The sequence below is a fragment of the Sinocyclocheilus grahami genome, unplaced genomic scaffold (genome assembly GCF_001515645.1).
Source record: "Sinocyclocheilus grahami isolate Dianchi unplaced genomic scaffold, SAMN03320097.WGS_v1.1 scaffold55.1, whole genome shotgun sequence".
NCBI classification, from domain to species: Eukaryota; Metazoa; Chordata; class Actinopteri; order Cypriniformes; family Cyprinidae; genus Sinocyclocheilus; species Sinocyclocheilus grahami.
The window spans coordinates 2477649-2490408 of NW_015505234.1; the positions used below are offsets into that span (position 1 = coordinate 2477649).

Consider the following 12760-nt stretch of genomic DNA (forward strand, 5'->3'; position numbering starts at 1 on the left):
GCACAACGTCCCACCAGTCCTTGTTTAAGGCTCTCATCAACAGACGACTGGTTTTGGGTGCGGGAAGGGGCACATTTACTGCAATTATAAAGTAAGCAGCACAGCACAACAGGTCATGTGCTGGTCGTCGCCTAATTAGGTCCCGAAGTAGATAAATATCGCGTGTGCTTTTTAAAACAGCATGCGACAACAGCGGGAAACTCTGTATATTCATGCAGTGTGTGCATGTCAAAAGAGTAAATCCGATGAGAAGCTTGTGACATAAACACGCATATCAACCCGATCACTTTTTTTAGTGTTCATGTAAACACTACATTCGGATTCGTCACTCAGAATGAATTCATTCCGATGGAAGCAAAAAGTGTCTATGTAAACGTACCTATTGAAACAGAAGTTCAGACCACAAATTGGTTCAGTACCTCACTGAAGTGTTCAAGTTAAGCTTGTAGACAAATGCACTGGCATGAAGAGTGAATATATATTTGAGAAACGGTTAAGTGGAGCAAAAGTGTTGCTCCTTCTGAGATGCTTTTCTATGTCTTTGTCAAGCTTTAAAACGGGTTCAACCTGCTAAACCATGATGACCAAGTCTCCTTTTCTTTTTCTTGCAGCATGTTCCTAACTTGGTAACGGGCATCCACACTATCGGGCAGCGTGTGATAGTGTCCGATGTTCAGGAAAGTCTATTCTGGGTGAACTACAAACGCAACAAGAACCAGCTTATCTTTGCAGATGATACATATCCTCGTTGGGTCACGACCGCCTGCCTGCATGATTATGACACCATGGCTGCTGCGGATAAGTTTGGAAATATCTGCGTTGTAAGTGTCGTCACCTGTTTGGTTTTGAAATCATTGAGACCAGTGTCACAGATGTGTACCAGATACTGAGTTTGTTTGCCTAGTCAATGTAAGCACTTTGATTCCAGGGAGTATTTAAGTATAGATGAACTTTTTAACATCTGACAAAGTGGTGTAATTTGTTAACAGTTGCAATGGAGGAGAAAATGCATGTGTCAATTTTTCAGGGAGAATTCAACAAACTTGAGAAAAAAGAAAAACAAACACAGTAAACTTTGGTGTCATCATCTGTATAGATTTGCCACAGATTGCATACTCATTTCATATTTATTTTCAGGTCCGCCTGCCTCCCAACACCAGCGATGATGTTGATGAGGACCCCACAGGGGACAAAGCATTATGGGACAGAGGTTTGCTTAACGGAGCGTCACAAAAGGTAGAAGTTTCTTCTACCCTCAGTACTCAACTTTCCCACAGGTCCCGGAAAGACCATTGGCACTGAGCTGTCCTTACCGCTTGTTCCTCATTGTTTTTGTCTGTCTGGTTGGTTTTGCGGTTGCTGTTCTCCATGCGCACACACAGAGACCTGCACCCCAAAACATTTGGCAGGAGTCCACACTCCGCTCTGGTTCTGAAACCTCAGCAACAAAACCTGTCCTTTTGCCAGAGATCATTATGTGCAGATTAGGAGCATGGAAATGTTTAGGTGGACACAAGGGAAAGTCCCAATTTGCACACCAATGACTTGCGTCTAGATTTGACGGACATGCCTAAAGCATGTGTAATCAGGACTGAGCTGGACTGGGTGGTTGGAATAAACATATTATTGTGGAACTTGTCTAGGGATGCTAGGGGTTAAACGGATCGTAGTTGATCCGTGATCCGTACGGACCAAGCCCCACGGTTCGGCACGCATGTGATCCGCGGAATAATTGCAAAATTTAACCATAATAACATAGAGTATAAGTTTATCATTTGTTCGTATTTACACAAGCAAGCAAGTTTTAAACTATTCCAGAGAGAAAAGGCGAAAGGTAACTCGATTCGTTACTCATGCGCGCACAGCCGCACACACATGAAGCGCGCACACGTGTTTCAGACGGTACACGAACACCGAACTGAATCCTCTTCTGAATCCTCTGAACAGACACATACACAAAAAATTGACAAAATACCCATCTCGACAATCATTCAGTTATGTCTCAAGTGAATGAAAACAGCTGAGAAAGAAATCGGATGTGATGTGTAGCATTATAATTGCAAAATTTAACCATAATAACATAGAGTATAAGTTTATCATTTGTTCGTATTTACACAAGCAAGCAAGTTTTAAACTATTCCAGAGAGAAAAGGCGAAAGGTAACTCGATTCGTTACTCATGCGCGCACAGCCGCACACACATGAAGCGCGCACACGTGTTTCAGACGGTACACGAACACCGAACTGAATCCTCTTCTGAATCCTCTGAACAGACACATACACAAAAAATTGACAAAATACCCATCTCGACAATCATTCAGTTATGTCTCAAGTGAATGAAAACAGCTGAGAAAGAAATCGGATGTGATGTGTAGCATTATATCGGATCCGTGCATCAGGTCTTTAAGGGACAGCGGCCTATAAATAGTGCTACTGTCATTAATGATCATCAAACAACAAAACAGCTGTGATAAAAATCTATATTTAATTTATACAGTGAACACTATGCAGTGTTATTTTCCCTAATTATTACATTTATGTATTTGAATACTACCAACCTTATTTTATTTGTAACATATTCTGTTGTATTGATCTATGCTTGCTTTTTTAGTGCATGTTCTCTCGTCTCCTTTAATCATGTTTAAACTTTCTTAGTTAATCTAGTAGTATTTGCTGTGGTATCAAAGAAGTACTTCGCTTTATGTAATAAATGGAAAGCAAGTTAAATTAAAATATTTTTTTCTTGCTGATCCGAAAAATGATTCGATCCGTGGGTCAAAAACCGTAATGTGATCCGAACCGTGAGATTTGTGCTCCGTTGAACCACTAAGGGATGCACAATATATCATGACCATATCAGTTATCAGCCGTACTGGATATTTATTTGCCAGTGTTGGATATTTAACTCCCATTTGTTATTTCCACCTGTTTGATATCAGATGAAAATTTTACTGTAGATTAATGCTTAGTTCACTTATGAGCATATCTTTAAAGTTAAAGTGTAATGATAGGAATGCTGTGTTTAAGCATTAGAGTCAAGTTCACTACTTAAAGTGTTTACACAAGATTTAGATGAAGAAACAAGTAAAGGTTATTTATACCTAATGCTCCGTTTATCAAATTTTGTTTTGGACCACACGGGTTCTAATCTAACACACTAGAATCGTTAAATTAAAGCTCTTTGGTTGGAGATTTGACCTGTCGCATGTTTTTAAAGTTAAATCAACATTTACTAATTACTGTAATGCATGTTCATGGTTTTATTTTGAATTACTAATTTGTGGATTCTATAGAAAAAATTGTTCACAATCTCTAAACTGATTAACTTGCTCTTCTTTTTTATTATTAGTATTTAACCCTCTGTCGTAGTTTGTAAAGTTTAATTAATTTAAATTTATTTTTATTTTAAATGTATTACAAATTATATAAAAATTATAATCTCTTTGATTATTAGTATTAAAGGGGTCATATGATGCGATTTAAAATTTTTCCTTTCTCTTTGGAGTGTTACAAGCTCTTGGTGCATAAAGAAGAACTGTAAAGTTGCAAAGACTAAAGTCTCAAATCCAAAGAGATATTCTTTATAAAAGTTAAGAGTCAGCCACACCTACCTAAAACGGCTCGTTCTAACATGCCCCCACATGTCTACGTCACGATGTGGGAAGATTTGCATAACGCCGCCCAAATGTTCACGCAAAAATGAAGGCGTAACTTTTATTCTCGCTGTAGTATTGTTGCTGCCGCCATGTCATGAAGACGCTGTGTGTTTCGTTGTGAAAGAGAAACTACTTTGTTTGGTCTTCCAAAAGTGGACAATATCCGCTTCGTCATGCCTAGAGCTGATCCGTGCTGGTCACTGAGGGAAATGATCAACTTCGGCCGTCTCTATAAAGGCTGATCTCATCAACCGATTTCAAGCTGACGGCGCGCCTGCCGTGAGAGGTCTGGCATGACATGCAGCGGCACAGACTCAATCTCTGTCCCAAACAGCGCGAGTGAATCACCGCGCTCTCTCTCTTTACCTCTCAAAATGCTCAAAGGCTTTAAATCACATCGTGTCTACACTATAAGCGAGCTGCATGCTGCAGTGTTCATGGGAATTGTCTCTTACTCAATCGAGGCAGTGTCGCATCATCTCTAAAGTTTATCATTTGCATTTCTTTTTAAGTCTTGCCAGTGTTTAAACCATTCAGCACTCGTGCGCTCTCCTACACTCAAAGCACACACACACAAAGCCGTCTCACATACAGCTCACGAAATCAGGCTTGCACTGTGTGTAAGCTATTGTGTAGCAATTGCCCCATTGTGAAAACAAAAATGCACTGCATGATTAAACATTTAGGTGAGATAATTATATATTTTTGAAAAATGTAAAGCCTTTTGTCCTTTTTTTTTTTTTTTCTTTTTGATCACAGGCCGAGGTGATTATTAACTATCACATAGGAAAGACTGTGCTGTCCCTCCAGAAAACTACCCTCATCCCTGGAGGATCAGAGTCCCTGGTATACACCACGCTATCAGGAGACATTGGCATCCTGGTGCTGTTCACTTCTCATGAGATACAGTTCCTTAAATTGTGAATAACCCCTAATTACACAAGGAGTGCTAACGTGCAATGATCTTTCATAAGTCTAAAACCACTGAAGCAGAAGAGGTGAAGGCCACAGGTCAGGCCACTTTCTTAACTTCAGGCCATCAGAGTAGAGACTGTGACTTTAGGGCCTTTCGCACCGCAGGAACCTTTTCATAGTACCAGAACTAATTGTGGAACTACCCACTTTTCGGCGTGTTCGCACCGCCGGAACTGGGAGCGATTTTAGTACCGGACTGCCTTTTTCGAGAACCAAATTAGCTCCTACTCCGGAGCAGGGTCTAAACAGCACAACAGCACAAATCGTGACGCAAGTAGACATTGATTGGCCAAACGCGTATGAAAACACCCTCACCCGCCATGATTTAAAACGCTGCGTAAACATACTGTAAGCATGTCAACTTATTTCGCAAGTATGGAGAACAGCGATAGACGGACGGACGCTGAAGTGCAGGCACTTGTAGCAAATGTAGCATTGCTAGCACTCGTTGGAGATTCTTAGTCCTCCTTTCCGTTCTTTCAATCGCTTTACGTATACGTCGATTTTCCATGTCCATTATTGTGAAACCCGCAAGACACAACAAAAACACCGCTCCGATCACAGCGTCCTCCATCCTCCTGTTGTTAACGTAGTTCTTTTTTTCTGTTGTTGAACCTGAAGGGACAACACGTGCTAGTCCGCTCAGACAGATTGACAGTGGTGTCCTATATAAATCGCCAGGGCGGGCTCACCTCGAAACGACTTTTTGAGATGGTAAAACGCCTCTTGGAGTGGGCACATCTCAACCTGTGTTCATTGAGGGCAGCACATGTGCCCGGCATATTGAACCGAGGAGCAGACATGCTATCTCGGAGCAACGTTCCCTCAGAGGAGTGGATGCTCCACCCACAAACGGTTCAGAGAATCTGGGAGATCTTTGGCAGGGCAGAGGTTGATCTCTTTGCCTCAAAAGACAACTCTCACTGCCCAACTTACTTTTCGAAGCACGAGGACGTGTTGGCCCACGATTAGCCCAACCTCCTCCTGTATGCTTTTCCCCCAATCGTTCTGATCCCTCAGGTAATCAGACGAGTGAGGGAACATAGACACAGAGTCCTTCTGGTGGCCCCGCTCTGGAGGAACCAGCTTTGGGTTTCAGAGCCGTCTCAGCTGCTGACAGCAGCCTTGTGGCCCATTCCCCTGAGGTAGGACCTTCTCTCTCAGGCGAACAGGACGATTTGGCACCCCCAGCCTGAGCTGTGGGCTCTGCACCTCTGGGCTCTCGATGGGAATCAGTAGATCTCCCTGAGATCATCCTGAATACTATCTCACAGGCTAGAGCCCTGTCTAAGAGACGCCTCTATGCCCTTAAGTGGTCGGTCTTTTCCGACTGGTGCACAACCCGTGGCGAAGACCCAGTTTCATGTGACTTATCGGTGATATTGTCCTACCTACAAGAGCTTACTCTCTCAGTAAGTCCTGCCTGTCTTGAGTTTGGGCCTAATGACTCAAGTCGTCCTAAAACCAAGACATGGGTACGTTCCTAAGGTGCTCTACACCCCATTTAGAGCCTAGGTTATTACTCTCTCTGCACTTCCTCCTTCTGAGGAGGACCAGGAGAGTTTAACTTTCTGTGCCCGGTTAGGGTGCTATAAAATTTACATGGAGCGTTCCGCTCCGTTCAGGCGGTCGGAACAATTTTTTGTATGCTTTGGTGACCGCACCAAAGGGTTCCCGGTCACAAAGCAGAGGATTTCTCAATGGTTAGTTGACACTATCGCACTAGCATACTCCTCCCTGGGTATTCAGAGCCCCATAGGAGTCAGAGCCCATTCCACTCAGGGGGTGGCCTCTTCCTGGGCGTGGTCTAGCGGTGTGTCCATAGCAGATATTTGTGCGGCAGCCGGCTGGGCCTCACCGTCCACTTCCACAAGGTTATATAACTTGGATATTCCTGCCTTGCAGGCTCTGATTCTAACTGCTTAAATGAATACGTGTCTGCCTAAGGCGGTCTAATTCTTCAGGCATTGCCTGTTTTTTCAGGTACGATCTTGGCCCTTCCAGTAGTGCTGAGGCTGTACAAAACCGTTGGAATGATTATCCAAGGCTGGGCTGACCTCAGTGAGTTCAGCCTCTTGCCTCCTGCGGTACTCACCCTGCGTATAATTGGTCCCTCTGAGCCTTTTATGCTCAAGGCCAGTTCATGGCAGTCGTTCCTCTTTCATGACACGGCGGGATTGTATTGGTTCCCCATAGCGTCTAGCGATGCAGTATGAGTGAAGTATCAAAAGGGAACGTACTCGGTTACTTGGGTAACCTCGGTTCCCTGAGATACGACGCTGCACGACTCTGTACGACTCTGTGTCGCTTCAGTCGAATTTACCTGAGATCCTATGGCGAAATGCCCGCTTATATAGCCAGATGGCCCCGCCCATTCTGGCGGGCTTCGTCACCATAGGCTCGTGCAGCTCTGCTCGTTTTTTTTTTTTCACTGCACGAACCAATGGCCGTGCACTTACACTGCATGATTGTAAAGGCTTTAGTCCTCTGAGAAAAATGAGTTTTTCCCCATAGCGTCTAGGGACACAGTACTCATTCCCATATCTCAGGGAACCGAGGTTACGCAAGTAACAGAGTATGTTATTATATTGTTAAAATAAGTATTTGTCTCGTCTGTCTTTAGGATCATGACTTCCAGCACTTGGAGATGCATATGGGCTCTGAGTTTCCCCCTCTGTGTGGTCGTGATCACCTCAGCTTCTGCTCGTACTATTTCCCAGTAAATGTAAGGACAAACACACAGTTAATATATTACAGCTTTAATATAACAGGAGACTTTAATTCGTTCTTAATTACCCACTTATGCTTTGTGTGGTATCTTTAAAAAAAAAATAGTGTCCATCATTTTGCAAAGAAATTAGATTTGGTTAACTTAATGCACCGGTTGGCCATCTTTCTCACTGACTTTGCTTGTATGCTTCCAGAATGTGATCGATGGAAACCTTTGTAAGCAGTTTAACTCCATGGAGCTCCATAAGCAGAAGAGTGTCTCTGAGGAATTGGACAGCACGCCTCCAGAGGTGTCGAAGAAACTGGAAGACATCCGAACACGCTATGCCTTCTAGTGTCTTCACATCTGGCAGGCACACCATGAGAAAATCAATTGTTTTTCCAGGCTTCCCATGGCTGTGGTCTCAACTTTCCTACCACAAGTGTAGGAGCAACATTTTGGTGACAGCTGAAGGAAGTCCCCCCTTTAACTGAGGCCAGCTGGGAGTTGTCAGAGTCCCAGTGGTCAGTAACCTTGTCCTGTTTGAAATGACTGTTGATTCTGTACTCCGTACAAAGCATCTCGGTTTTTAGTTCATACTGAGCGGTTGCATAGTGACAAATATTTTAGGAGGAATGTTTTCATGCAAAGGACTACATCAGCTTGTATACATGAGTGGCTGTGTTTAATTAAATACACATTTTATTGTATGAATCGGTCTGCATAAAACATTCTATCATTCACGTTTTGGCTATTGAAATTGTCTCTTTTGAAAGTTAAAGCTGTTGCCACTCTTGTAAAAACAGTAAATTGTAAAATAGCTTTAGTTTTTGTCTCTACATGGATACAGCAAATCTGTTGTGGTTTTTAACTTTTTTTTTGGGTGGTGGGGGGTGGGGGCTATAATCATCCAAACCCAGAAAATCTGAAAGAAATAGTGCTGTTTGTCACGCAGTGAGAGAAAAAATTTAAATAAACGGTTTTTACGTTCTCGTGTATTTCTGTGTTTGTCGAGACTTGCTGTTTGTCTTTAACAGCCCACAGGCAAAGCAGGTTTTCACTGTTTTCTTACGCCTTTTTTTTTTTCTTCTTCTTGGTGGAAGCCCCATAATGATCGTGCATCTTTCTCATGACAATGAGTCATTGTTTGATGCCTTAAAATTGTTCAGTCTTAGTGAGTTAATAGGCTTTTTCTCATTTATTTCAGCAAATATTAAGAGTGGGATTTTAAATCTGTTTTTTATATTTTGCTATCTGATTGCACTTGACCTGACAACCTACTTAATTTTTGTTGATTTGAAAAGTCCTTTTAGAGACTTGAGATGACTGTCCAACATTGCTAGTGTAATGTGTATGTAGCGTGATCTCTTGATATTTTCACTTTAGGTTGACTACTGCCATGGGCTAAAGAGACCGCTAAGTTAAACTAGTATTGACAATACCAAAATAGGTACCAAATATGTTGATGTTCTTTCTAAAATCCAGAATGATGCAAGTTCTCCTTTGTCACAGGACTGAATTTGTAATGTTTTTTTTTTTTTTTTATTGTATTACAGCAGTAGTTCAAACATAATTCAAATCACTATTTTTGGCGACAAGGATTCCATTTCATAAATCATTCTCTTGTCATTTTTTTAATTTTAATTGCTTCAGTCAGTGGAGCATGACGAAAGTGAAGACAGACTATAATAAGTATTCCATTAGAGTGAGTCACATCCTGGTCACACTAAAACCCACAATGTTAATGAAATGAGCACCTATTTTCTACCACGTTCCCCCTACAGTCCAGTTATCACTTTAACTGCATCCTTAATATAAAGAATTCATAAAGTTGAGAGTTACCCAAATTCTTGCAAAGTCATGCTGTGGAATAGAGTTAGAAAATTGAGCAATATGAGGAAGGCCACAATGTTTGCAAGTCTACTTGACATGAGATATATGCTCTGAGCTTGTTCCAGTCCGGTGTGCATCTATAGTCAATAGTTTTATGATCTCTCGGATGTAAAATTGTACTATTGCAGTAACCTCAAATTGCTTCTGACTCTGCTAACAGAAGGCTATGATTGTTGTTAGCATGATTATTGTAATTTGTAATCTAAATCCTGGATCCTCATGTCACCTAATCCAAGCCTGGATGGTTGGATAACTAGTACCCCAAGAATGTGCTGGTAAGGATGTGGGGAAGAATGCACTGGGAAAGAATAAAAAAAAAAAAAGTCATATCAGGTTATTAAAGTAGGTTGAGGGATTGTGGAGGGTGTTTATAACCTGGTGATGTTTAAAAGTTTTCTTTCACTCTTCTTCCTTTGGGGGGGTTTCCATATTGATGTGATATAATCTCGGCTGACAGATGGTGTTTTTTTTGTTGTTTTTTTTAATGGCTGGTTGGGGGACTCAGAATGTCCCTTTCGTTTGTCTTGGGTCTTAAGTGACTCTGGCCTTTGTTAAAACAGCATAGATAGCACTATCTTCAAGTGCTTATGCCCCTAAAAAGAGGTTATAGGTACTACAAAACAAGGGGGCCATTGTAGCCATTGACAAAGCAATCCTACGCTCAAAGCCGTGTGCAGTGTGCGTTGGTCACCCATATGCCCATTGTCCATTGTGTTGCAAGATGAGGCACTTCAGAGTCCGAAAAAGCATTTTGTCATGAAATTCCTAAAAGTGTCCATTTGTGCCAAGCCTGTCACCACAGTACCACAGTAAATGTAGGGAATAAATTAGTAATGTAATGGGTGAATGAGGTCTACAGGGAAATTGGGAAAAGTAGACACACTGGATCTGCTTGAACCATTCTCATTTACTGAAGGCGTTGATGATTCATCGGTAATAGTTTTGGTGAACCAATTTTTGGCTGGTGTCAATTTTGTGGTCATCCTTAATATTGTAAAACTGCAGAGGTTTAGTGCAGTATAAGCATTATTGACTATGTTGGGTATTTTTTCTGTGCACAGTCGATTGGTGTATGTCTTATCTACTTGATATAAACGTTATGAAAGAAATTAACAAAATATGATAATTTCATTACATTTTTGTTGACTTAATTATATTATAACGTGATAATGGCAGTAGATATGTTTAAATATACCGACCGCTACAGACGATCGAGATGTACGTTTAGCGCGTTCTAACTATTTTGAATAGCCTAACGTTATGAAATGTTCGAAAACGCTGTTGAAACGTATTTACTTGTGTAAAAATACTTTTAAGACCCCCAACATTTCAAACTTTAATTAGGGGGGGGGTCAAGCTCTCTATAATTGGTTGAGCGGCCATACAAAGGCACCATATACTGTTTCTTCGCGTTTTAGTTCAGGAAGGCTGACCCTTTATTCAAACCCAATCACTGATGAGTTAATAGTTTATGTAGACCCAAAAGTGAAAGTAACAGTCTCATAGACTGTGGCGCTTTACTCAGCGTGTTGTTCTCGTGGTACTTTAGAGTGGAGAAGGCTGTAGGCGGGTGTAACGTTATATAGACTTAACATAAAGAGGTGACATAAAGAAAAGGGAGTTTCCGAGTCATTTGCGTGGACGTTGCATTGAAAAAGGGGCGAATTTCCTACTTTTAGTATTCTGCATGCCTGGACGTGTCAGCGGTCATATCTACAGGGTTAAGCAAACAACTGCTGTTTATTGAAAGTACTCCGATGGTTTCCCGATGAGATAACCTAGGTCATCATCGAATCGAGAGTTGAAATAGACGCATGATCAGCCTCAGGTTTACTACCACGCTTAATCTGCTTGAGTTTTACTTTATCTCCCATTTGCACTGTATGATCATCTCATGCATATTATGCCTCCTGCTTTTGACAACATGTAGACTGCAGAAGCTCTTGTGTTGTGGAATTATGGCTTGCAAATTTTCATTCAGCTTTTGTCTTTTGCCTGGTTGTGCTTTTTTGTTGGAAGATGTTTAAAGATTTTCTTTTGCAGCAGTGCTCAAGTGTGTTAAAAAAAATTCCTAGTAAGTTGGGCTGTGGTTTGAGGTTTGCATCTTGTACAGTACCAACTTTGACACTTGATGCGTCATTGCCTTCAAAGACAATTCATAATACAGTAAATTATTGTATTATAGTATTATATAAAAATGGATGAAAGAACAGTTAGAGATATATCAAACAACATATATGTGATAGAAGAAGACCTAGATTTTTTTTTATTGACTTTATAATGGAGTTAATGGACTGAATATAAGAAACTCATGCAGTCAGACTTATTGAACTGTAAATGGTCAGTTCAATAAGTTATTAACTCCCCATGTTATATTGTATACTGCTATTAAAAAAGAGGGAATATACAAACCATTTGGAAAATGATATAATTTTGTTCCAGTTATCTGGTAACTGAACTGAATTTGATGTAACCTGGCATAAAACCTTTGACCTACCTTAGACCTAACTAACATTACGAGACGCTGACATTGTAAAAGAATACATGGCTATAAATCACAACCATAACTAAAGATTTTCCTCATTACTGTTCCTCTTCTTCTCATTCCTTCTTTCTTATCTTGTTTATCTCTCACTCTGTTCTCTAGAATATGAGTAATGAAGAGGAGCCAGTGCTGAAGAGAGATTTACAGGACTTGTGGCTTTGGGTTAGTCAGCGTGGTATAAAGAGGGTTTTAAGGGTGCTGCCAGAGAGACATCCTACACGCCATAAATACCTCTCCAATCTGGAGAATCTCTTCAGAGATTTTGAGGCGCTTTATTACAAACGGAATCCCAAAGATGAAGAGGTTAGAATAATGATGTGATTTCACTTTTCTCAACAGCAGCACATTATAAATCATTCTGGCTGTCATTGCCACTGCTCACAGTATCTCTAAGCTAACTCTCAAACAATCGTTCTACTTTTGAATACAAGCATTCGTTTTAATGAAAGAATCTCTATTTGAACTCAATTTGACCTTTTAAATCTGTCCAGTCTGTGTTGCAGATGTTATTTGTTATTTGAGTGATATATTTCCATTATTTAAGTTAAATTAATCTAAATGTGTGTGTGTGTGTGTGTGTGTGTGTCTTTGTACCTGTTTCAAAAAAGAGAGAACTTCCAGAGAGAATACTAAACATCGTGTATCGCTTGACAGACCCATCTTACGAGGGATGGAAGTCTGTTACACCTAAGTCAATACTGGACAACTGTTATCGGACCATGCTTTGCCTGTTCAAAGAGTGCTTCTCAAAAGAGGATGACAATTATGATTGTAAGTGAAAATGGTAGATGTTTAGAATGGTATATATTAATGGAACCTGCTTTTTTCCATTAATGAGACTGTAGACTTAATGTTGATCTGCTAAACATTGATTGGTTAAATTTTTTTTTACCTGTGTGAAGGCCCACTGAGTCAATTCCACAAAACACAGACTACATGTTTTTTTTTATCTGGAGGGTTTTTTTTTGGGGGGGGGGGGGGT

At 40.8% G+C, this 12760-nt stretch overlaps 1 long non-coding RNA gene and 1 pseudogene across 1 annotated transcript in view; both read left to right on the plus strand.

Moving 5' to 3' along the window:
* Positions 1-8330, plus strand: part of LOC107583873 (splicing factor 3B subunit 3-like) — a 28462-nt pseudogene extending 20132 nt beyond the window's left edge.
* Positions 8331-11862: 3532 nt separating this feature from the next.
* The window catches only part of LOC107583776 (uncharacterized), a 2486-nt gene continuing 1588 nt past the window's right edge, over positions 11863-12760 (plus strand). The window contains exons 1-2 of the long non-coding RNA XR_001609067.1: positions 11863-12081; positions 12387-12549. This is a non-coding gene — a long non-coding RNA (uncharacterized lncRNA). The remainder of the gene's footprint in view (positions 12082-12386; positions 12550-12760) is intronic.